The 25619-nt window shown below is 27.8% G+C and overlaps 2 long non-coding RNA genes across 46 annotated transcripts in view; both read right to left on the minus strand.

The window, feature by feature from the left end:
* LOC107450524 (uncharacterized) overlaps window positions 1–25619 on the minus strand; it is a 66928-nt gene that overhangs the window by 13614 nt on the left and 27695 nt on the right. For 26 of the 45 annotated variants that reach the window (XR_015434306.1, XR_015434305.1, XR_015434291.1 and 23 more), the window contains 3 exons: window positions 24361–24481; window positions 21019–21203; window positions 16211–16466 (listed from right to left, as the gene is read on the minus strand). This is a non-coding gene — a long non-coding RNA (uncharacterized LOC107450524). Of the gene's footprint in view, window positions 1–16210; window positions 16467–21018; window positions 21204–21247; window positions 22144–24360; window positions 24482–25619 lie in introns of those variants that run through there. The other 19 variants (XR_015434328.1, XR_015434302.1, XR_015434299.1 and 16 more) reach the window with 9 other exon arrangements.
* On the minus strand, window positions 3813–16202 carry LOC147810082 (uncharacterized). Its single transcript, XR_015434336.1, has 2 exons — window positions 7797–16202; window positions 3813–3961 (listed from the first exon to the last, which is right to left on the minus strand). It is a non-coding gene; the product is annotated as an uncharacterized LOC147810082 (long non-coding RNA).

A 25619-nucleotide genomic window follows, 5' to 3' on the forward strand; every position in this document is an offset into this window, starting at 1 on the left:
GTGCGCGGAGATTTTGTTACAAATTCAGATATTCGGAACACCACGAAATTGGGGGGGGGGGGAGGGAGTAAATTCCATTTTAAAAATTAGATTTTTCGGCGACCTAAATCCATGACTTTCCATAATTTGTTTAAAAAACTAGTTAAAATCATGAAATTTGATGACAAATTTTGTTCAATACCGAAACTTATGACTTTCCATGATTTCTCATGACTTTCCAGGTGAGCAGATACCCTGCACATCACAAAAATTTAGAATAGAATAGCAACTGATGTGACATGAATTGTGGTATCATTGAGCACTGGTACATGGTGTTTTGTACTCTGCATCCCCATGCAATTTATTGTGTGCAATTAGCACTAGCTGTAAAGCTATCACTTATCAAAAACCTGAGGAATTTGCACTGGATTTCATGGCAAGATTCTGCTGCAAAAAAACTCTCCAAAAAAATTAATGCCAGGGTGATTTTCAAAGAAAAAAAATTAAAATATCTAAATGCACGCTTAAGTGAATTAACCAGGATTACGTAAACAGGAAATTTTGAATTCGAAAAACTTTCTCTACCCCAGATAGATAAAAGTTAGACTATGGTAAACAAAAAAAGTTTTTTTTTAATGTTTTATCTGAGTGATGAAAGGTATTTAAACAAATATTTATAATAATGTGAAAAAAAATATTATTGAAATGAATATTATAACAAACATTAAAACAGTTTACCACCAACCTAATTTATCACATTTAACCCCTTTATGATCGTTTTTTTTAATCCCTGAAAATTATATAAAAATATGTGTATGAACAATATATATACAGTCATTTTTAATTTTTGATTTGTTTTTAGCTTGAAATTTTAAAAAATTTAATTTTTAGGAAAAGTTAACATTCAGGGTTACTATGACTTAATGTTGGTTTTCCAGCAAGCAAGGAAAATTTAAAAAATATGTGTTTTAAACATTACAAAAGAATTTTATTAAACTTTAGCATAATATAAAAAAAGATTAGTAATTTTTTCTTGTGTGATAAATTTCAAAGCATGAGATACAGAGGCCAACGTCACAACCGGGTTTCCTTTCTACATCTCTTTTTGTTTTCATCTCTTCCACAATTATCTTAAAAATATCCTGGTACTGCTATCTGGTGAGTAAAAGGAGAACTGAAGTGTTTTCCAGGCAAAAGAATAATTTTGGTTTTATTCTTATAGGTGCGTTACTACTGAGCACTCCAGCCCGTCAATATAACAGGAGTGAGAAATAGAAGGCGAAACTTCACCCCATCATTTTCACGGGAAAGAGAAGGAAATGTTAAGCCTATGTTTAATTAAACAATTGAAAAAGAACACAAGAGAATTACTGAAACTATAGAAAATTCAAATTTAAAAATGCCCAGTCAGAAAAAGTGGTCTGTACAGTAAAATAAAAACATCGTTGAATAAATGTGTTTATACCAAATGGATATATTTTAAAATTCAAATTTATAATAGAATTTAATATGAATTTATTAAATTTATAAATGAAATTATATTGTTGAAAATTCAAATTTACAAATGCCATATTAAACTCAGCATTTTAAAATTCATCCAAAATGGATGTATTTATAACGCTGGGTTTAATTTTTGATAATCCAAGAATGTCAGGCCCAGCTTTTGTATACAGTTTTGGTAGCAGGCTAGATAGAAAACAGGTTGTCAATTATTTTGATTATATTTTACTAGTATTTTTTAAAAATATTGTTGTGTGGCCACTATTAAACTTGCCACTATTAAAATTAAACTTGGAGAACAGAAACATTTTAATACCAAAGCACGATAAAATCCTCCTTTTATAAAATTAAATATTTTGTACTGTATACGTTTAAAATTATGAAAAACCTTGTTCGTTTTTTTTTCTTTTGAAAATTAAAATTTTCTATTTTCTTAAGTTTTGAAAATATGTGGATAACAAATTTATTTCAACACCCTACTGCCAAAGTTACATGTGCAGATTATACTTCTAAGTTAATAAGTTAGGAAACAGGACGTGTAAAAAATGAAAACTGTTCATAAATTAAGAAAAGTTGCAGAATAAATATCATTCAGTCTCAATGATCTACCGACAATAGATGTTATAAATTTGCTTGTAATGAACTTAGTGGCTTAAAAAAGAAAAAGAAAGAAATATTGAAAATTACAAAAACTTTAAACTTAAATTTTGTTACTCGGAAAAGCTATTTATTTTAAAACCCTTCTGTAAGTTAACAAATGTAGTTCCTGTTTATTTAAAATGTCAAATTAAAATAATGTCAATAAAAACAAAATGTAATAATTAATTTAACTGTTAATCAATTTGTAAAGTTTACTTTAAAATTTTTTTTCCTTAATGCAGATATTCCGGTTTTTAAAATCGGCCAAATCCGAGAATCAAATTCTCTCAGAACAAATATGACATTAATAGCCTGGATGAGAAAAGTGAAAAACCAAAGAAGCATTAAATCTAAAGTATATCCCATGCAGCAGAGATAAGTATTAATTACGTGAAAATAACGTTAAAATGCCACAAGGTTTAGAGCAAAAAAACGTTTATTTAAAACGTTTTATTTCCGTTTCGAGTGGTAGTCTCGAATTAGGTAAAAAAGCGTTTATATTTGGGCTGTTTTTAACGTAAAAATGACGGATTTTTGCCGTTATTTTGACTAAGGTGAATTTCGTAACCAATTTTTAACGTATTCTTTACGTTTTTTTCACCAAACTATTTACGTATATTTTTGGTTCTATAAATTCGTTATTTTCACCATGAATATTTACGTGTTTTTAACGCTTATTTTTATTAAAATAACGTACATTTTACGTTATTTTAACCAAAATACAAACGTATTTTATCCATATTATTTACGTATTATTAACGCTTATTTTGAGCTTTATTTACGTATTATTAACGCTTATATATCAATATTTTTAACGCTTATTTTGAGCTAGGTGAATTAATAAATTTTTCGCGTAAATTTAACTAAATTAATTTCAATTTATCGTAATTTTAACCGAATTGTTAACAATAGCATATTTTAAGTTTTTTTTTTTAACTAAGAAGGAAAGAAACCATTCCGTATTTTAATGTTTACGCTGCACTAATTACAATAAAAAATATAGCATTTACTTTTTATTTAAAAAAAACTTTTAATTCTTTTCGAGCTAAAACTAAAATAACGGAAAATAGCCGATATTCATGCTTTTTTTTAGAATCCTAGAAAAAGCTTTTGTTTTTAATCTCACACTTTCTGTAAATTTTCACAATTCAAATTATAACTCAACGAATATGGAATGCAAATCTTTCTACCTCTTCACAGCAGCATACTAGTTTATTTATGAAGTTTCATGTCCCTCAGGAATTTTTTACATTTTTCATTCCTAAAAGTTTGTAATATAAAGAATTGGTAGAAGAAAAAATTACTCAATACTTACATGATTTTCCAAACCCCTATGGAAAAAAAATATTTTTTTTTTTTAGTTTAAATTAATAATTAAGAAATCTACTGCTTTCCTGAAGTCCATGTTTCCAAATTGCTTGCTGGAAATTATCTACTCTTCTAGAATGCTTTTGGGTTCATTATATTTTTTTTAATTGCATATATTTTAATTTTTAGCTTGAAAAATTTGACTAAAATTTACTTTAACACACACACGAAGTAAAAAAAAAAATATTAACCAAATTTACCATTTGATTTGTTTACTTACCAAAATTACAATTTTTCTAAGTCTTATGTTCGTAAAATTACAATTTTTAATCCAGAAGAGCAGTTAACTAAATAATTTTAAATACAGAAAAAAACATTAAATCAAATAAGATTTATTAACTTTTATTTATTTTACAACTATCATACAATATATTTACAATATATAGATTTACAATTATAACACATCGCCACAGATCTGAAACATTCATAACTTCTTCCATCCCGCTGTTACTATCACCTCTTCACTGCAATGTTCCTGGAAAACAAATAAATATTTTAGCATATGAAAAAAAAATATACCGGACAATAATATTAAATTGTTACAACCAACAGTAGATTTCTAAAACGAAGCAATACTGACTAGATAAAATACAGTTAAATAAAAAATTTTAAAAAAATATTAAAACTGTTTATTATTTTCATGGAATTTCTACTAAGTATATATCGATTGAGTACATCCAAATACTTAGATATAAGAAAATTTATTTTACAAATTTTAGTCACATATTACACAACAAAATTACATACATATACAGCACAAATCTGAATTAGAATATTTCATAATTTTTTTTTATCCTAACTAAATCTTTCATTGAAGCCAGCAGTAAGTTATAAACAAAACATAAAATTATTTTTCGTGTGGCTTTGAGGAGAACTCCTCCAGAGTTTTAGTCTGGTGCTGTTGGCTGCTTTGGTAACAAGTAAGAGCACATTTCTAATAGGGGAACAATGAAGGAATAAAGGTGTCAATTGGTTTACCCACGCTGACCTAAAATCAAGACAAAACTATTCACAAAACACTCCTATTTGAAATTACTTTTTCTCATAACCGCTGTACTTGCCACGACATGTGCCCATTGTCAGGTAAAGTACTCCAAAAAGCTGCCCTATACTTTCTGTTTATTTACTTATCATCAGAATTTTATTTTCCTCTCTCATTCTTTTCATTTTTTTATTGCTCCTTGGCTGCAATTTTCATTCCTCTTCAGAATATTTTGCAAGAACTTTGTAGTTCAGAAACACAATTCGTTTAGTTTCAGTTACGTAATTTTTAATTTCTCATTTATTAAAACAGTAAAAATACTATGCCTTTTAACACTAACAGTATCTTTAATATACAAAAGGAGTAATTTTAACAAATTCAGTAATTTGTTAAACTATATATTATTTAGTTCAAGTGAAGAATTACATTTTACAATTGCCTCTGTTAAAGCTTTTTTAAACAAAAAATGGTTATTTTGAAAATTCTTTAATTTCTGTAAAATCGCTGCTAAAACGTAACACTTTACTCCAAAATACATTAGAAAGCTGTTTGGTGATATAGAAATTCATTTCCACAACGGAATTCTTAGTAATGGTGGGAAAAATAGGAAGGGTGGGAAAAATAGGTTCTGTGTTCCTTGACCCTAGTGTGTTACAATCAGGTTGCTTGGGGGCAGTAAAAACTTTATTTGTTTAAACCACTTAAGGACTGGATAAAAAAATTTCAAAAAAAAAAAACTTCACACACAAAACACAGTTTTTGGAGAAATATTTTAATAAATATTTCTTCGAAAAATGTGATTAAATGAAAGGAACACAATGGTGTTAGTTAATTGTAGCAACATGACAGAATGTTTGGAGTAATGCAGTATAGCAATTTTGGACTATAAAAACAATTCGGAGGAACAGCCTTAAACTTAAAATTGTTTCAAAAAATAATAATTTTATGCTTGGAACTAATTAGAAATTATCTTTTTTAATGCTGCATATATATATATATATGAGCAAAACAAAATTACCAACTTTCCACACCCTTGCAAAAAAATAAAATAAAATTTTTTTTGAACAAGTATAGAGCAGATATATCAAAATTTTTTTTAACTTATTTAAAGATGTGAAAACAAATATATATTTTTTTGTCAAACTGTAATTCATATAGTTTGTAGTAGTGATAATTTCCATTGCATGAACTACTTAACTTACAAGTTTTCTGCAATATTAGACATTTAACGTAAATTTTACTTAATAGTTTTTGTTCAAATAAAAAGTTGGAACATAAGTATGCTAAATGTATACAGTAAAATGCAAGAAAATATAATAAATTAATGAAAACTAGTCAGTCTAACTCTTTTAGAGAAAAGTAAGCATTTTTTGCAACCTTGATATACACAATGAATCGTGTTTCAAAGCATTTTAATCATTAATACTTCAACACCAAATAATAAACACAAAAACATTCACTTGGAAAAATAAGATATTTAAATAAAAGATGTTTTCAAACAGTATGAAATCAAAATTTTTTTCATTTAATGTAAGCATAATAATATAGTGCAGAAGTTATTGAAAAAAAAAAAACTTTATAAAAATAAAGTGATAATATCATAGACAGATATATCATATAAATAGAAAATATCATATGTATAGTCATAGATATAAAATCATTGATTAAAGTTAACAATATTGAAAGTTCAATTTCTAATATGCGGAATTGTAGAAAACTGCAGATGTACACAAAAAAATGTATATATATATATATATATAAACATATATACAATTGGCTTATTTTAATTAAAACAAGGATAATTTGAAATCTTGTGGCAGAATGTTTTTGAGCTATCTGCGACTAAACTCTCCAGCACTAAGATCTAATTGCAAAATACTTTTAATACAAACAAACATATATGTTGCTAATTTAAAATGGCAAATATGCTGTGTTAACAAAAAATAATAATAATGATTTTCTTAATTTAACACGAAATAATTATTTTTTAATATTATGGGTGATATTCTCACATTTTGTTGGTAGGAAGACACACACTTTATTAGCTTCTTCGCATTTTGTAAATAATCATCACAATAAAAAAATATTAAATATCATGAAATCCGTAGTAGCAATTGCCCCCCCCCCCCAAAAAAAAAATATATGATGTAATTACGCAAATTGGACTCCTCAAAAGCGTGTTACACTTTGAAATTAGGTTGTAATAAATAATATCGTATAAAAAATATCTGATTTAAAATTTAAGGAGAAATCAACATCTATAACTTCTAAAAATTCAATAGAATTTAAAAAAAAAAAAAAAAAAAATAGATAGCCTTAAAAAATAGATACTCAAATGCTCGATTCGAGTTTTCCATATTGTTTAAACATATCAAGATGGTTAAGAACCAAATGAAAATCAATATCAATAACTGCCGAAAATACTATCAAAACATTACGTCGATTTATGATACTATCGGTGAAAATTGAGCGTGTCAAAAACTGATTATCTAAATGCATGATTCAAATATTGCATGTTCAAATATTTCTGTAAAAAAGAAAAGTAATATTTTCTTCTTTTCAAGAGAAAAATCTTTCTGCAAGAGATCTGTAAAATTTTGCAACAATGTCGCCGTTTCGCTGCGATTCTGCCACGGAGATTTGAAATACTGAGCAATATGCATAAATCTTAATTCCCTGAGAATTTCTAATTGATGTTGTTTATTCATTTTATAATTCATTTTAATGTTTGCCAAATGTTTGGTTTGAGTAGCCTTAGCCTTTGAGGGATTCATCAATCTGCATAATCGCTGAAGAATTCTCAAAAGCAAAATAGAAGTTTCAGAATTTGTTTGAACTTATGGAGGACTATGAATAAAAAGACTAATTTAATGCAGATAAAACAAATTTTTTTTTTTAAGTGTCAGTGAAATAAAACATTGGAACAGCAAAAATAGTGGTGGTAAAAACAGTAACAGTTTACCATTCTACTTGATACTAACGATGAAACTTACACCAGAAACTTCTATTATAAATTAGTTGAATAGTGCAAAGGCTGATGATTGTGCATGAAATAATTAGGATTCTACAGTACATGGAAAATATATTTACAATATATGATAATTCATTTTAAGAGACAAATGTTTGAGTACTTTTATTTGTTGTTATTGAAGCATGGGCAGCCTATGTAAACAATGTTTAATTACTTTTTTTAATATCAGCAAAAGTAATCTGAAATAATTTTTAACAATTGATTTGATCATGTTTATAATTTCACGAATTTTTTTACCCATTTTTAAGCACAAGAAAAAAGGAAACAATTCAAATACAGTTATTTCTTTAGACATACTTAATTCAGGTACCTTCAAATGAGACTTGATGGAGGTTCATTCTCAAAGCTAGATCCTTTTCAAAGATCTTCCTCAGAAGTACATCAATAGATTATGAAAAAGAAAATTCATTCAGTTAATACGTTCAAAAACATAGAAATAATTCAAACATATTTTGTTTTGTTTATACGGGCACATTTATTATTCAGAACTAGAGAAGTAAGGAGTAATGGTTTGGCAGAATGTTAGCTAAAAAAAATGGTGAAATGCAGAATATATTTTTATAGCAATATTTTTTTTAAAAAAAATTCATTAATAAATATTTTTTACGAATAAATAAGTTTATTTATTATTGGAAATTACTCCATGCTTATCTATATTAGTGGAATGGGCGAAAGGGAAAACAAAAAACTAAACCAGAAATACTTAATAAAGTTATGAAGTAAAATAGAAAGAGAAAAAAAAATTATCATAATTGTTACAACAAAACTTCCATGCTAAGAATAATATTTTTTGTAAAGCAGTATCCATAAAGCAACATTAACTAAAATATAATCTATTAGAAATATGTTATTAAAATGCTGTGTTATCTTAAAAATGCTAAAAAAAAAACAAAAGATTATATACAAATGTAAAACAGAAAAATCTATTTTAATTCTCAAAATGAAATTTTAAAGCTTTACATCTCAGTCTTTCCAATTATCATATTTTCCAGATAAGAATAAAGACAATAGAAACATTCTTAATTACTGTGTCATACAGTTAATAAAAACAAAGTTTTTTAGAAATGTAAAAAGCTAGGTAAAAACCAAGACAAAAATTGTTTAAAAGAAAAATTTAGCAATAAAAATTTCAATTGAACTTTTTCACCTAGCAAGGGTCTGTCTATGTTTTTCTGATAGGAACCTATTTTATGAAAATTTAGACATAATTTGTGAAAAATTAAAAACTACATTAAAAAATCAACACAAAAATATGGATTTATCGTTTCTTAAGGAATACAAAAATAAAATTATAAGAAAAAGTATTTTGTGAAACTAATGTTTTTTCTAAAGTTGAATTTGTGAAGGTACTGCTAAACGGTAGTAAATTTGGCCTTGACAGACCTCTGAATAGGCATATTTTTAGAATACAGTGACTATAAAAGAATTAAAAAAGTTTTAAACAGCAATGTAAATTTAAATAAAAGCTTGAATAAGAATAATTCTAAAGATAATTTAATATTGAAAATTACTGCAATTATTTTCCATATCGTTTTAGCTGATAAATTTCAAAAACTGTTTCAAAAATAAGAAGAAAAATTTCCAGTAAATGTTCAACTGGGTGTTTTTTTTTTCTTTTTAAAGATATCATGTTGCAAAATAAATAGTCAAAAAACTATTTTGTCCATGTGAGATTTTCTCTTGCAATAGCTTGTTAAGATGATACTTCCACGACATTTTGGTTGAAGAACCATCTGCTATAGACTCTTGTAAAATTTACACCAATCAAGCGTGTTTAACCCTTGGTTCTTTAAAAAGGTTAAGTTAAAAGAAAATGCCACTACTCAACTTTTTTAAAAATGCAACAACTAATAGTTTTTATACTTTATAAGACAATAGTAGGTAAGTAGATAAGACAGCTCAAATTAATAACAATATGATAGGACTGTTTCACACATAACACTTGTCTCGTCTCATTTGCTAATAAAAATGCCATCTCGTACTGAGTAGGCAAAACAGTAAGAAAAATGCCCATATCATGATCTGCCGGTGAATAATCACTATATCTTCTAAGCAACTTCCACGCAGCAACTAGGAGGAACTAAAAAAAATTAACGAACGGAGATCAACTTGAAGAGTATAACTCGTAGCTACCTTTCGCACACCTTTACATATTCTTTTAAAAAGTTAGCAGTTAGAAATCTATTTGGTGCCTGGACGATAGCAGTTGGCATAACTGCTCACAATACAGAAGTAACCCTAATAGGGAATTAAAAGTTTAATGAGTATTTCTATGTTGTTACCTATGGATAAATATTTATAAACTTCCAGCGGTCCACGAAAAATTAAGAAAATATCTCAGAATGGGAGTAACTCAGAGAATATAAGTTGAAGCAACCCTCAGGAAAACTTCTACATACTTCTTTTAAAAATTTTTGCAAAGTACAAAATATATATATATTTTTTTGTTTCAACATTTTTAGTTGGCACAATCTAGTTCAAATAGGGAAACATCCCCTTTTATTTGATTCATAAAATCAGGGGAGATCTCTATAAAAGGAACAATGGCAGAATAATCAGCACGTCTTGGCAACTTCTGGTATCGGAGAAACTGAAAGAAAGTTAAAAAATCACAGAAAGGGACCAACTCGAAAGATATAACTCGTAACCATTTGGCAAACATTCATGTTTTTTTCAAAAAAAATTTCAAGTTTATATCTATTTGGTAGCTTGGCTATTGTAGTTAGTGTGACAGGTTAATATATGGAAATATCCCCTAAAATTAGTGAAACAGAAAAATTTACATTATAAATCTAGCTAAAATTCTTTTCCACTCCGGAAAATTAGTTTATCATCACCTGTGGCAGAATAATCAACAGGTCTTGGTAACTTCCAGTGGCTATCATCACACTGAAAACAAAACATGGGAAGAAACTCAACAGGGTATATCTTGTAGCCACTACCCCCTGGCAAACCTCTACAAGTTTTCTTTTATAAATGTAGGCAAGTTTGAAATCCACAATAGTAGGCGCAGCAAATCACAGAAGGAAAATATCCCCTCTACTCATATTTTGGTGTGTAAAGTCAACCATGATTAATGACATTTAAGTATTATCTTCAGAATAATGCTTATAATTGTTACTTTTTGTTAATTGTTATTTATTATAGCAACAAAATTTGTCAGGTGAATAAAATAATGCAGCATTAATTTAATAATTTTGATAATTAAAACTTTAAAATAGAATTTTTTTTTACATAAGTTCGCAACTAGTTTAACTCAGTATTTCAGATTAATATTCCTTGATTAAGCTTAGGTACCATCAGAAAACTTTCCAAAAATTCATGATTTTATTAAAAATATCTTAACTGCATAACAATCGTATATAACGGGTCTGTATTTCGTCTCTTTACATTAAGCACAGTAAATGAGATTCAACAAATTCTCTTGCTTTTTTCCAAAATCGTTACGTTTTGTCATAGTTTGTTAAACTTCGCAAATGATAGGCTTAGAATATTTGTGTTTATTTCAAGCAGAATTAACTACAATAATTATTTACTTTTTTTGACAGTGAAGCATTATAATGAATTAACATTCTAAAATAGTAATAATTAAAGTAAGGAATAAAAGAACTTACCATTGAATTCGGCGTATGTAAACACACGCGTGCAACAATGTAAATAAATGTAGGGGTAGCTAGTGTAGGGGTAGCAATCCTTGTGTAGAACTTGCTCCCACGGAAAAGGAGTGAAAAGTTGAAACTTAGTATCGTTTAATCCACTTGTAAAACAAAAACTCAAATAACTGAAAGCAATGTGGAGAGTACTTTTGAATCTATATTGTTAATCAATTTTTTCTCTATTTTTGATTTTTCTTCTTATTTTTCTTATTATTATTCTAATTAAACCTGGAATAAAATGCTACATTGTAGAATAACTTTCATATAATATTTTTAAAAAAGTTAAATAAAACTGTCAAGCTTTTTTTTAAAAAATTATTACTATTTTACCTGATGACTTAAAGAAAAATGGAATTATATTGTTATGTAATGTTATTTTCATTACAGAGATATAATAGTATTTTATTTTTACTAGTATAATATTATTTGAATAGCTTGTACATAAAAAAACTCGATTTTAATGCTTTTTATAATTTTCATGAATTCATAAAAATTGCTGTTTTATGCTCTGGAAATGTAAAATTATTATAACAATAATTTATTATTAAAAGATAAACATGAATAAATATTATAAATTAAGATCACTGATTCGTAAGACATACAAGATTATTTAAAATACGTGATTATTTATTTTAAATCCAATCCAATCGTTAGGAATTAAGGTTATCGTTAATCGTTATCGTTAGGTATTCATATCCAATCGTTAGGAATTAGAGGATCGTACTATAGTAATTTAACTAAATGAGACATTAATTATGTTATATTTTAAAACTGTAAAACTAACAATATACATTGATTTTTTTGTGCATCATATAGGCTGATCAATGAACCATAAATTGTAGGATTTCCATTTAATCCGAAATGAGAGTAAGAAAGATATTGTAGAATACATTCTACGTTAGGTCTTCCATCAAATCAAAAAGATTTAATCTAACTACATCCACCAATGTAAAAGTTTTATCGATTAACATAATATGGGATCAACATGTACATTTATTTATCTCTGGTTAATTTTAATTATTATATCATGATTACATGTTATTTCTCAAATTTCGTGCTTATTTTTTGTTTTTCTCGTCTGCGTAGGTGAAGATTTTACATACATTAATTGGCATGCACGGTCTCACGATTTAGGTATCATTTTTAGTTGTTGGTGATGACCGTGTTAAAAATAATAGTTTGAAAAAATTCATAAAATATTTATTACATAAAAAAATACACATTTAAATAAAAAGCACCTTTTAAATCACGATTTCATTTGGAGAAAAGAAAAAAAAAGAGGTAATATCATGCATTTGAAAACTTGATTATAACAATAAGGGTAAAAAAGGGTGTCAAGTTGTTAACATTTCTAGTGGATCAAGTTATTTTCATATAATATATTAAAAATTTTATATTTAATTTCAGCTGGAAGGATCCATTTTCGTTAAACGTTCCGTTTCCCTCTTCAGTGCTTTAGATAAAAAAAAAAAGTAAATTCTTATGAATCTGTTTTTTCGCTTGCTGATATTTGTCTTCATTTTAAAAGCAATGTATGTATACATTAAAAAGATTTTGTTGAAATTTTATTCCCAGATAACACAGTGTAAACAGATAATGTGTCAACGAATTAATGAAGGTAGGAGTTTTAGTTACGTCGCACTAGAGCTGTACATTAGGCTTATCATCCATTTAGACTTAAATCTGAAGGGGTAGGAAATTTTCTCCAGATCCCTGTACATTTGGCACAGTAATGCGATCGACCACAGGCCTCTCGATTCCACAGATTTTAATAGCACATATATCGCATGTACTCGGTGGTGTCGAGGATCGAGCACCGCCCCCGTCAAGGACTAGAATGGCCCTTAAAACCCCTATTAACCGGGAAAAAATCTTGGTCAAAAAACAAAGAAAAAAATTTGTCGCACTGATGTCAAAATATGAAAAAAACAAATATTTAATTTCTCTCTTCTTTTTTTTCTTGCTGTTGTTGTTAATTTACGTCGCACTAGAGCTGCACAATGGGCTATTGGCGACGGTCTGGGAAACATCCCGGAGGATGATCCGAAGACATGCCATCACAATTTTGATCCTCTGCGGAGGGGATGGCACCCCCGCTTCGGTAGCGCGCGAAGTCGAGCACTTTACGGTAGCACAGTTTAACGAGGACCAATACCGCACACCCTCGGTCCCTACGCAGACTGATCCAAGTGGCACCCGCACACTGACTGCAGCCAGTGATGTTTGACTTCGGTGATCTGTTGGGAACCGTGTCTTAACGATCAGTCCACTGCGGGACATTTTTTTTCTTCTTAAAGGTGGGTTTTTTTTTTTTCTTTTTTTTCTTTTTTTTTAGGATCTATGTATTAGCATTGCAAAATTTAGGTCTTAACTTCAATTTTTGAGGAACTTTCTCTTTTCCTTACTTAATTCCTTTTCTTTTTTATTTATATGATCTAAATAATTAAAAACAATTTATTTAACTTCATTAACTATTTAAAACCTTCCAAGCATTGTGTCCCTAGGTAAATTTTACTAAAATTCCCTGTTATGTAACATTATTGCCCGATATAATAAAAAAAAAAAAAAAAAAAAAAAAAAAAAAAAAAAAAAAAAACAGACTATTCAATGCAAGAAAGCCTAAAACTGACAGCTCGGAAAAATAAACCGAACTAACGCTCTAACTATTTTTAAAAGTACTTCAATTTCACATACACAAAAACTCACTCATAAATAATATTTTGCAAAGAAATAAAGAATTATCATTACTTGCTCTTATAAAAAAAATTATTTTTCTGACATTACAACAAAACTTACAATTATTATTTATATTTTATGCTATTCTATATTATTTTTTATATTTTATAAATTTATATTATTTTTTACTATATATGATTTTCATAAATAATTTACTTATTGCAATTAAGATTTTATAATTAAGCAATTTCCAGATTATAAAATTCAAGATTCAAAGCAAAATTTAATAAATTTGTAAAAACGTTGTTGTGTGTAAAAACGTCTTTTAATAACAACCAATATTTTAAAACTTCCCACACTAAATTTTATTACGAAAACTAATTATGAGAATTATCTTTTTACCTGTTATTTGATATGTATTTTTTTTTTCATTAATAAATATTATATACATTAAAGAATCAAGATTGATAAATTTTTCAAAATACTTTAATTCTATTTTTACAATTTATGAAGTTTTTGGAAGGAAAAAAAAAATTAAATCAGTATTTTAAAATAAAGTAAATGTCTCTTTCATGCAGTAACAACATGGAATTTAAAAGTAGACACATTTCTTAGCAATTATTTTGAAAAAACTTATATACGGTAAGCGATTATTGCAAAGTAAGAAATTAATAAATAAATGTTAACAAAATTAACCAAAAATAATCGTTTCTATTTCATGTTGATTGAAGTAGAAAATAATAATTAGAATATTGTATATTATAAATTATTTTTTATAAACTCGTATGGCGAGTGATAATTGCAATATAAAAAAATAGTGAATACATTTTTACATAATAACAAAAAATAAATTTTTTAACTTAACATCTTTGAATAATAATAATTATTAGTATTCGCATATTAACATCCCACTCTAGAGTAGGCTCGAACCTAGGACGCCGTACCCTTGAGGCGACCGCTGTAACCACTACACCACGACTCTTGTTCTGGACAGAGATAATTTAAATTTAAGTATAATGTGTTTTTACGTTATGTTCGTTGCATGTCAAGTAGTGGAAAATTTTTACTTTATTCAGTATTTTGGAAAATTTCTTAATTTTCATCATAGTTTAGTTATATAAGAATTAAAACTCATAGTTCCCTTGTCAGTTACTGATAATGAGCCGACTCAATATTATCAACAAGCAAATATTTATAACCAGTTTAATAAAACAAAAATAATTATAAGTATTAAAAATTAAATATGAATTGTAATGAAAATCTGCAATGTTCAGTTTATTCGAATTCAAGTGAGACGTAAAAGATTATCTTTCTTGGTCTCTCACAGGTTCATCATTTTTGCTTGAAACATTTTTACCACTAAATTTACGTTTATAATCCCAAACAATTTACGTAAATATAACTATGCAACAAAACGTCAATTTTTCGTTAATAACACGTTTTTAAAAAACGGTCAAAAAATGGATAAAATGTTTACGTTAAAATAACGTATTTTAAGTACGTATTTTTAACGAATTATTTAAAGGGAAAATTGATAACGTTAAATTGACGTAATTTTAACGTATACGTTTTAACGAATGAAGAAATGGTGAAAATCATTACGTGAAATTAACGTAATTTTAACGTATGCGTTTTAACGAATGAAGAAATGGTGAAAATCATCACGTGAAATTAACGTAATTTTATCGTATACGTTTTAACGTATGAAGAAATGGTGAAAATCATCACGTGAAATTAACGTAATTTTAACGTAAGCCCAAAACCTTATAACGGACGAACGGATTTTTAACGTTTATTTGCCCTTTCATGCTGCATGGGATGCAAAGCAATTTTTAAATAATTGAAAAAATACATAAATTTGAGCAAAAAATTAAAAAGTGCAAGGAGAAAACATATTTCGACAGAATATTAATAGCCTTTAAATAAATATATCAATGCGAGACTCTTTATTATATAGTGTAAATAAAAAATCTTGATCTTAAATTGGATAAATTTGAATCCTAATGTGAGATTTTTAAATCATGGGAATATGAATTGTGATGTGTAATTTAAACTCCCATGAATATAGATCATGGTTTTCAATTAAAAATATTGTGAATACAAATTACGACGTGTGATTTTAAATCACCTGAAAGTAATTTTAAATTGTTTTTGCATATACACTAAAAAGCACAAAAAAACAGATCTTTTTTCAAGAATTCAGAAAAGAGAAAATCTTTAATTAAATTGAAAAAAAAAAAAGAGGAATTCTGCTAAAACACAGAAAAACCACATTTCCGAATATACGGGGGGAACATCGCAATTTTCTTTCAATGTTTACTGCAGATTCCGTTTTTAGGCATGGACTACAGTTAGGGTATTAAGGGTAAGATTTCTCACCTTTGACCACATATACAATGGAACTGACTGCACCCACATTCGAAGGAGAGCAAGTGTAGTTTCCTGAATTTGTCTGTTGTGCGTCCCTGATCTTTCGCCTACTGACTGCAGTATTTTGACCACCCTTCTGAACTGTGACTGTACCAGAATACATAAGCTGGGGCTTCTGGGCAGTCCACAATGACACATGTTAGGTTAATAGAGCTTCCTACTTCTGAATACATATCTGGACCTTCCATTATTTTAGCTTCAGGTACTGTGAAGCATTAAATAATAATCAGTAAAAAAAAAATTTAATAATCGATTCTGTAATAATAAGGGATTGATTATATATATATATATATATATATATATATATAGTCCCTGTGGCAGAATTTTTTCGGGCTTTGTGGGACATACCTCTCTAATACTAATATCTTTCTGCAAGATACTTTTGATGATAACAAACATATATGTTACTAATTTAAAATAACAAAAGAGATGTGTTTAAAAAAACTAAATGATTTTTTTTTAATTGAACATGTAATAATTTTTAATTCTAATATTATGGGTGATATTCTCAATTTTTTCTAGGGGGTATGCACAAATTATTTCCCTCTTTGCATTTTGTACTTAGTAACTATTCATCACAATAATAAACATAATTAAAAATCATGAAATCTGTAGTAGTAATTGCCAAAAGAAAGATCGACGACAAAATCCTGCGAATTGGACTCCTCAAATGTGTGTTTCAAGATCAGGTCGTTGTGGTAAGTAATAAATGATATTGTATAAAAAATATAGGATTTAAAAACTAAGGAGAAATCAATCGCAATAACTGCTAAAAATTCGATAGAATCATGGCCTTAAAAAGTATAGGGTGCGAAGCCAAATCTTTTAACAAAAAATAAACACCTTTTAAGCACTCAAAAAATATTTTGAAGCACTATATGCATTAACAAAATGCAAATTAATTTTCAAAGACTTTAGATGATAATGAAAAAATAACTAGTTTCTGACAAAGAACATTTTTCTTGATTATATAAGCTGTTATAAAATGATTGAGAGATTTTTCGGTTTGACATCAGAGGGTGGTAATTGAGAATATGTTGCAAAATGCAGCAGAGTTGCACATGAGAAGGCAATAATCTCTCTGAACCCAGCTCAATAGACGCACAAACGGACTCGAAAGTATTTCACCAAACATGTAAAATAATTGCCGTTTTCATACGCTATGGACCGACGGTACGCCGAAATGAATTGTTAAAACGTTGAATAGAACAATGTGAAAAGCACGCTTTTGCATAATACGTGTCGAAAATCAACATGGTTACGAAAAAAATCTCATTTTTGAAAAGGGAAAATTAAGCACTATTTAATAATACCCAATGAAAAAAAACACCTTTAAAAGCTTTTAAATCATGAAAATAAGCACCTGAGGCACGGGGAGTACCCAAAAAGAAGAAAATAGGTTTTTAAATAAACTAATGCAAAATCACCAGCTAGCCATAATATTTAAGTTTAATTTAATATTTAAAGAAGGTTACATAATAATTAGTTAATTAGTAATAAACATCAAAATGGTAGAGTACGGCACAACCACAGTGACATTCACTAAGCCATATGTAAAGCAGACTGAGTGGGAAGAAAAGTTTTTCTTCCTGCATTCCAGGGTTGCCACAGTCAAGTCCTCTGCCAAATGGCGGTCTTATCTTAAGAGTTACACCCATTTGGCTGTGCCGCCGCCCACCTTTAAGCACGTTTTAAGAACGCTATGCACCATGAAGTAGATGCACAATTCATAGGTAATTTTACATAAAATTTAAGAAGATTGCATTGCAAATTTCTGTAGAAATGAAAAGTAATTGCTTTTTATTTTTCAAAGGAGGAAAAATCTTTCTGCATGAACTCTACAAAGTTCTGCAACAATGTCGCCGCTTTTCCGCCCGGGGTACAGTAGAGTCCGAATTATTCGAGTAAATGTGAACTAACTCAGTTAAAGCGAGTATAAAAAAGGAAAGAAAAAGAGTAGGGTTAATATTTTTGACCAAATTTATATGAGTAGACTACATACAATTCATATTATAATTAAACTTAAGAGCATACTCTACGAAAATTAAAGAGTTTTTACTCAAAAAAGTCCTTTTTTGTTTCACATAACTTTTCTGCAGCAATGTTTCATAATTTTTTTTTTAGAGATAACAGGAAGGATGGTGCTGACTCTTTTTGTCATTCTACATATTCAATAGCATGTTCGATAGCTTTTAAAAATAAATCCGTATCTCTCCATCTGCATGAGAGATTTTTATATGTTGATTTTCATCGTAACTGTCTTCATCATCTTCGTGAGATTCATTTTCACTATTGACAATATTAACGATCATTTCACCAGATCAAGTTGTTGAATATCGTTTTCTTGATATTTTTTAAAAAAAATTCAGATTATTTTTTGGCTGTAGTTCTAAAAATAAAATAGAACAACAACAAAAAATCCTTGAAATATGTGATAGATCGGTTAAAGCGGAAACTTGGATAATCAGGACTCTACTGTATACATACAGCACAAAAAGGAAGAAAAAAAATTAAAAAAAAAAGAATTTTAATAAATTTTAGTACAGTAGAGAACCATTTATCCGGTATCCAGATAACCGGGAAACCAGAAAACCGGGGAAAATTTTGCTCGAATTTCCCGCCATTTTAAACAAGAACGAAAAAAGCGGAAATTGGACTCCTCCTTGAAGTTGAGTAGAGGAAAATGTAAGGAAGGGGAAGATTTTTTTCCCCCGTTTACCCAGAGAAACGTCAATTCCTCCGTGACCTTGAAGGCAGGGAAGGGAGGATTGTTTTATTTTTTCCTTTAGGCCGTCAATCAAACTCAAGGGTGTGGCATGCTGATTTCGTTTTCTGCTTGATTTACGAGGGGGGTGGGGAAAATGCATTGCATGCATATCAGTGAACAGAAAAAGAAAAGAGAAAAATATATTTATTTGACATCGACTAATAAAAATAAAATCTTTTTCTTTTGAATAAATTCTTATTCTTTGGAAGTGCGGTATCAATTACAAGTTTTTCTTGGTGTGGAATCACATCTGCTGCAATTAAAAATCTTGCTTTTATCAACAAAAAAATAAAATAAAAGGAGAATTGTTTATTATTTTAAACATAGGATTATTTTATGAAGCAGATTGCAGTTTTGTTTTTTTGATTCCACTAGGCTTGATTTTTTTTTCTTTTCGCGATAAATTTCGCACTCAATAAATTAGTTCTTTTTATTCATAAATTTTATCATTAGGTTTTTTTTATTTAATTTTTTTTTTTATTTTTTTTATTTTTTTTTTGAATTCCGTTGATCTTGCCTTGTTTCGGGTTTTAATATTTATGCTAGTGCCTTTTTTAACTATCGTTTCGGTTCGATAATTTTCAAGTGTTTTTATTTAGATTAATAAGTTTTCCTTTTATTTTATCGTTTCCCCCTGTATAATTAGGTATGAAATATATTGCGTTATTTAATCATTGGTTTTGTTTATATTATTTAATTTAGGAATTGTAATTATTTTTAAAAAATAAATATGAGAATTTTGTATTTTTTAAACTTGATTTTCTTGTCAAAACTTGCAAATTTTTTTGTTCTTTTAAATGTTATATTTCTACCATTTTTTTTTCTTTTTAAAGTTAGGAGTACCTTTCTTTTTTCTCTTACTTTATGCAGTACACTTTTTCCTTGTACTTCGGGTTCGATAAAACATCGATTAACGACACTTTTTGGTCGATCCAGAAAACCGGGAAATTCAGATATCCGGGATAGCGATGGTCCCGAGCATCCCGGATAATTGGTTCTCTACTGTAATACATATATATATGCATTACTAAATTTATGTGTATAATGTAAGGATAAAATACAAGACAAAAATATTTTTTGGGAAAATGAGAACAATTAATCAATAAAAGTTTTTTAAAAATATTAAAAAATTAAAAAGTTGGCAATAAAAAATTAAAAGATATAATGTCATCATTAGCTTACACAATTACATCCACAGAACAGAGTCCTTTCTAATATTGTATCGTATGAAGCAAAATACATCAATACAATATGTTAGAAGCACAAAAACAAAATGCTTTACTTAAAAAATATTTCTTCCCCTTGTTTTCGTTGTATTTTATCTTATTTTATGGCTTCTGCAGCTTATGTGCAGAAAAATAAAACTTCTCAATTTTCTTTAGTAATATTTTTTCTTGAATTAGTTCTTCTCTGTTTAATGTGTTCATATATATATATATATATATATATATATATATATATATATATATATATATATATATATATATATATATATATATATATATATATATATATATATATTGCTCTTTGTGGGAATCAAGTATCCTATTTAATAAACCAATTAAAATTACTAAGATTTCCCTTATTCCCTAAATTGAAACATTTTAGATTTACTTTGCAAGATTTTCCTTAACTTATATTGAGAAGCACAACATTTCGTGACCACACTTTGATAAACGTTTTCTGTCTAATAATTAATAAATAAATTTTGTACCCTCCTTCCCTGCCTAAGACCTGTTTTTTATCCTCCCACTCGGCAATGCCGTTGTATATATGTGAAAAAATACTTTACCAAAAATAATAACATAACATGTGACAAATAGCACACATAAAAGCCAGGGAAAATATTCTAAACATAAATTTAGGTAAAAAAATAAAAAAAAAGATTTGGGACACTTAAGCCTTGCAGTGACCTGAATGTCCCAAACTCCACTATTACAAAATTTTGCAAGCAAATATTGATAGAAAATTTGGATCATAAATGACTCACCCACCACCCACAATACTCTTGGGTGGGACCTGACACTCATACAGGCCCTCATTTGCAGATATTTAATTTGGAGTGCCCAATTATTACTTATTTGCATGTATACGCTGTGGAATCGAGTGTCACCTGTGTAAGGATACTCTCCAACAGTCAACAGATGAAAATCTTTTCAACCTAATCCAAGACACCTAAAAAAAAAATATTATTACACAGGGATGAGATTGTTCAAAAGGAAAAAAAAAGCTGAATTTCCAAGCAAGTAAATTTTACGCGTGTGCAATCGTTTAATAATATATTACAGACAATTTAAGATAATAGATAACAATGTGTTGACATAAACTTGTGTACTAATTTATTATTAAGTAAATGATTACAACAATACTTAATATTTAGTAAAAAGTAAAATTACCAATTGAAAAAATAAGCTAGAAATTATATTTTTCTTCAGTTCACATAAGAGACAATTATTACGTGAGAAACTGCATGATTTAGAAAATTAAAACTACTGAGAACATACATTAACGTTCCATTTCTTTTAATTAATACTGTTCCATGATTTACATCAAATATATCAGAAACGTGACTTTTTAAATTATTTAGAAAATAAAATAAATTTTTACAATTGGAATCACCATGTTCATATTATAATGTAATCTAGCCAGAGTCCTGTGAAATACATCAATAACTGTAAAGTAGGAATATATATTAATTCCTTAACATACGAAAATTGCTATTTTAGTTTGAAAAATTATATGATAATCAGCAACTGCTTAGATAATTATTTTTCATTTTATTGCATAAATACATTATACATACAACATAATTTTTTAAATTTTGGATTTTGGTGCTGAGTTAATTAACTCTTTTTTCAAAAAAATAAAATAAATTTAATCACTTTTTAAATGATTGCTTTTGTTTGCTATATCTTTTACGTTCGCTATATCCTTTTTTTTTGTGTTTAATTTCCGATTGCTGAAAATGCTTCATGTTTCACAAAGCAAGCAAAAAGTCCTCTCGTCAAATCGTGCATAATGCAGCTTGTGAATGATGGTTGCTTCAGTTGGGAAAAGTTTTATATATTCTTGTAGTAATAGCAAAACTGACACAAATCAGGGTTACCACTCAAATCTGGAAAAAAAATTCTCTATACATATTATACACAATATATTAAGAGGAAACAACAATTACTGTGTTCTTGTGTGAGCTATATTGTTTAGTATAGCTGAAATATCATGGTTAAATATCACGCATTGAGTGGTCACCATTTTTTAAAAGATAATAAGAAACAAAAGATAATAAGAAACAAGAGATAATAGGAAACAAAAATAAGAAACAAAATTCCCTGTATTTTCCCAGCATGCAAAGAAAAAAATCAAAATTCCCTGCATTTTCCCTGTTTCTTGAGGTGATTTTTAAATTCCCTGCATTTTCCAGGTTTTCCCTGTGGAGTAGCAACTCTGCAAACAGATTGGTGATTAATTTAGTTGTTAGCCCGTCTTCTTTTGACAAATCCTACTTTTTTTTCTATGCAAGCACAGAATGTAAGTTTTGAATATATTCTCTTCATGTTTCGCTGATATTGTAATGCCCAAATATACTAATAATCGCTGATAGAAAAACAGTCACCTTTAAAGGCAGATCAATGAGGCAGATTTTACATTCATTTTAACCTATTTTGAAAAAGATGGGTTTTTGAAGTTTCTTCTTAATTCTGAGAAAACATAAACTATCTTTTAAGTTTTCCTGTTCTGTTATACAAATTAACAAAATTAGTATTTAAGATTTTTCTGCATTAGTAATTTTAGTAAAAAAAAAGAAAATAATAATTAACTTATGCTGTGTACATTTTATCAGTGTTAAAATCATGTTTTGTTTAAGAAATACAGATTTAACAGTGTAACATTTCATTTCAATCAGAATTTTTTTAAAATTCTTTTTGTGTTTAATGATTAAAATTCTAATAAAATGTATAAATACTAAATACCATTTAACTATAAAACTACACTAAAATTCTTAATATTAGTAATAAAAAAAGGTTAATATTATTTAATTAATGCAAACCATTTAAAACTAACTAACCAAAATCAACCCGACTTATTAACAATGATATATAAAGAACTTTTTTTTTATAAGGTCTCTCTGCCGAAGTAGTTTTAGCAAAAAAATAATTAACTTGCTAAGCAAAGAAATATACCAGGTGATTTCGTGTTTAGGGTTGTAGCAGCCTTGAACGAAACATCGGAGGACAATTTTATCAGGGTACATAAAAATCAGATTTTGTTTAAAAGAAAGATATATATATTAAATATTATAAATTTTACTTCAATAACATTTTTTATTTTAAATTATTTTAACTATTAAGGATCTGAACTCTAAAATGCACAAATAATATTTAATATTACTTAACAGTAATGCATTTGATTTCCCAAAAACTAATCGAACAATTTTGCTAAATTTTGCATTTCGCAATTTACAACTGCATTCTTTAAAATGATCTAAAAACTTCTATACTTTACAATCCAATAGTTTTTTGACTATTACTATTAAATTTAAAAAAAAGTTATATATACTAAAAGTTGTATTTTGTATAGAATCTTCATAAATTTTTTTAAGCATAATTATAAGCAAAAACTTTTGAATTCGCTTAAAAAGTTCTAAGACTGATGGTGAAATACGTAAAAAGTAAAATTGACATTAAGGGGTTCAAATTCTGGTAGTGACTCCTGCCCAGGCTATCCAGAATATATTTTCCAGAATACCGTTAGATCCTATATTCTGGGGGTTTGAAATTTGAAACCATCAACAAAGAAAAGTATGTTTATACAGAGAAAATACATTTATGTGTGTAACTTAAATTTTTGCCTGCATTAATTAATCAGCATATTTGAGGTCACGCCCTTGAACCATTAAGATTGAGTCCTAAAAGGTAAAGATCCGATAATATTAAATCAAAAGCTACTTAGGGTTGTCCTTTTTATTTTGCGCACTATACATAAGGAAATCTAGTTAAAATCTTTCATGTAAAAATTAACTAAAATGAGTCATAAAATAATGTAGAACATAAAAAGTTTGTGGCTTCAAAAAGTAAGAATTTCCTTTTCTTCTATACAAAAGTTTATGATTAATACCTTATAAAATGCATAAATTAATTTAGCGTAAAAATGCTCTTTAATTTAGTTGAATTCGGATTAGATAATTGTTGGCTGACCACCAAAAAATCAAGAAAGCTATTGCTTAAATTACAATAAGAAAAAAAAATCTTATGAATAAAAAAATTTCTATAATGGAATAAGAAAAAGCCTTTAGAATTAAATTTAAAAAAAAATAGACAAATAACTAACTTACTTCTGACTCTGCCTGGAGGTAAGGATACAGAAGAAGACATTGACCAGCAAGAGGAACTGGTAGAAGGAGGGCTGGGATTCAAATGCTGATCTGTTAGAAGCGAATCAGTGTAGCTCACCTGCTGAAAAACGTAAAATATTTTCAAGCAATGAATGTCAGATACATGAAAATACAATTTGAAGAAAAATATAACCTTCAGAACAAGAATACTTTTAAATAAAAGGCATTTTTGGAGAATTGCACTATCTTATGGTTTTTGGGTTTCATTATTATTCAGTGTAACATTTATAACAGTAACGTTTCTTGTGCCTTGCAAGACAAATTAACTATGAAATTTGTCGCTTGCTTATCCCGCTTGAACAGTTCGTCATAGAATGCTATGACACTGATCTTCTTAGTGCTGTGAGTTATAAACATGCCAAATTTCATTATTTTTGGAACACAGACTTAGCACAAAGACATACAGACATTCATTCCAATATATATATAATTTTATTTCCCAGTGACGTTATTAAAATTTTAAATAACTTCTATGTTTGGAAAAATGAGTACTTACATCATATTTACTCTTTTAATCTCAAATATGTAATCACAAAGCTAAGGAACTAGTAAAACTAGGAGACTTTATTACTTAAAATTGGAAGAAAATAAATTCTAGAATCATTCTACCAAAATAAGTGAACATAAGAATATTTAGAAAAAAGCTGTTAAATGTTTCAAAAGTTATAGTTTAAAGCAAAATGCAGATATTTTAAGTTCAAAGTGAGCTTCTGCAGCCATTTTCGTATAAAAACTTTTAAATTACTATTTATTTACAAAAAATCAATTAATATGTGTCAGACATAAAGAAAGTGAAGATAATGAAGTTTGAAAGTTTCATAGTTTGGAAGTTATAAGGGTTTTTCTGTGCAAATAGGTTTAACTGAACATATTTACTTTTTATGAAAGAGTTGGGATTTAGCAATTTTTGCTGTATTATGATCAGTTTAAGTACTCAAAGAGCTTTTCCAGGGTGTGTAGCGTAATCACACAAAAATAAGTAAAAAAAGTAATTTTTAAGCACCTAAAAATATTTTTAAGCACTATATACATTATCAAAATGAGAAATAATTTTCAAAGACTTTACATGATCATTACTTTTCTCCTAATCTCTTAAAGATAGAGCGCATATCTTGTCGAGACAAATCCCCAACTTTCTTCGGGTTGGCATTCTAAATAATATAATCATGCAGTACTAGCTATTTTACAATACCTAGACA

This window comes from Parasteatoda tepidariorum, chromosome 5 (assembly GCF_982258835.1).
Source record: "Parasteatoda tepidariorum strain Cologne lab strain chromosome 5, Ptep-v5.0, whole genome shotgun sequence".
Classification (NCBI taxonomy): Eukaryota; Metazoa; Arthropoda; class Arachnida; order Araneae; family Theridiidae; genus Parasteatoda; species Parasteatoda tepidariorum.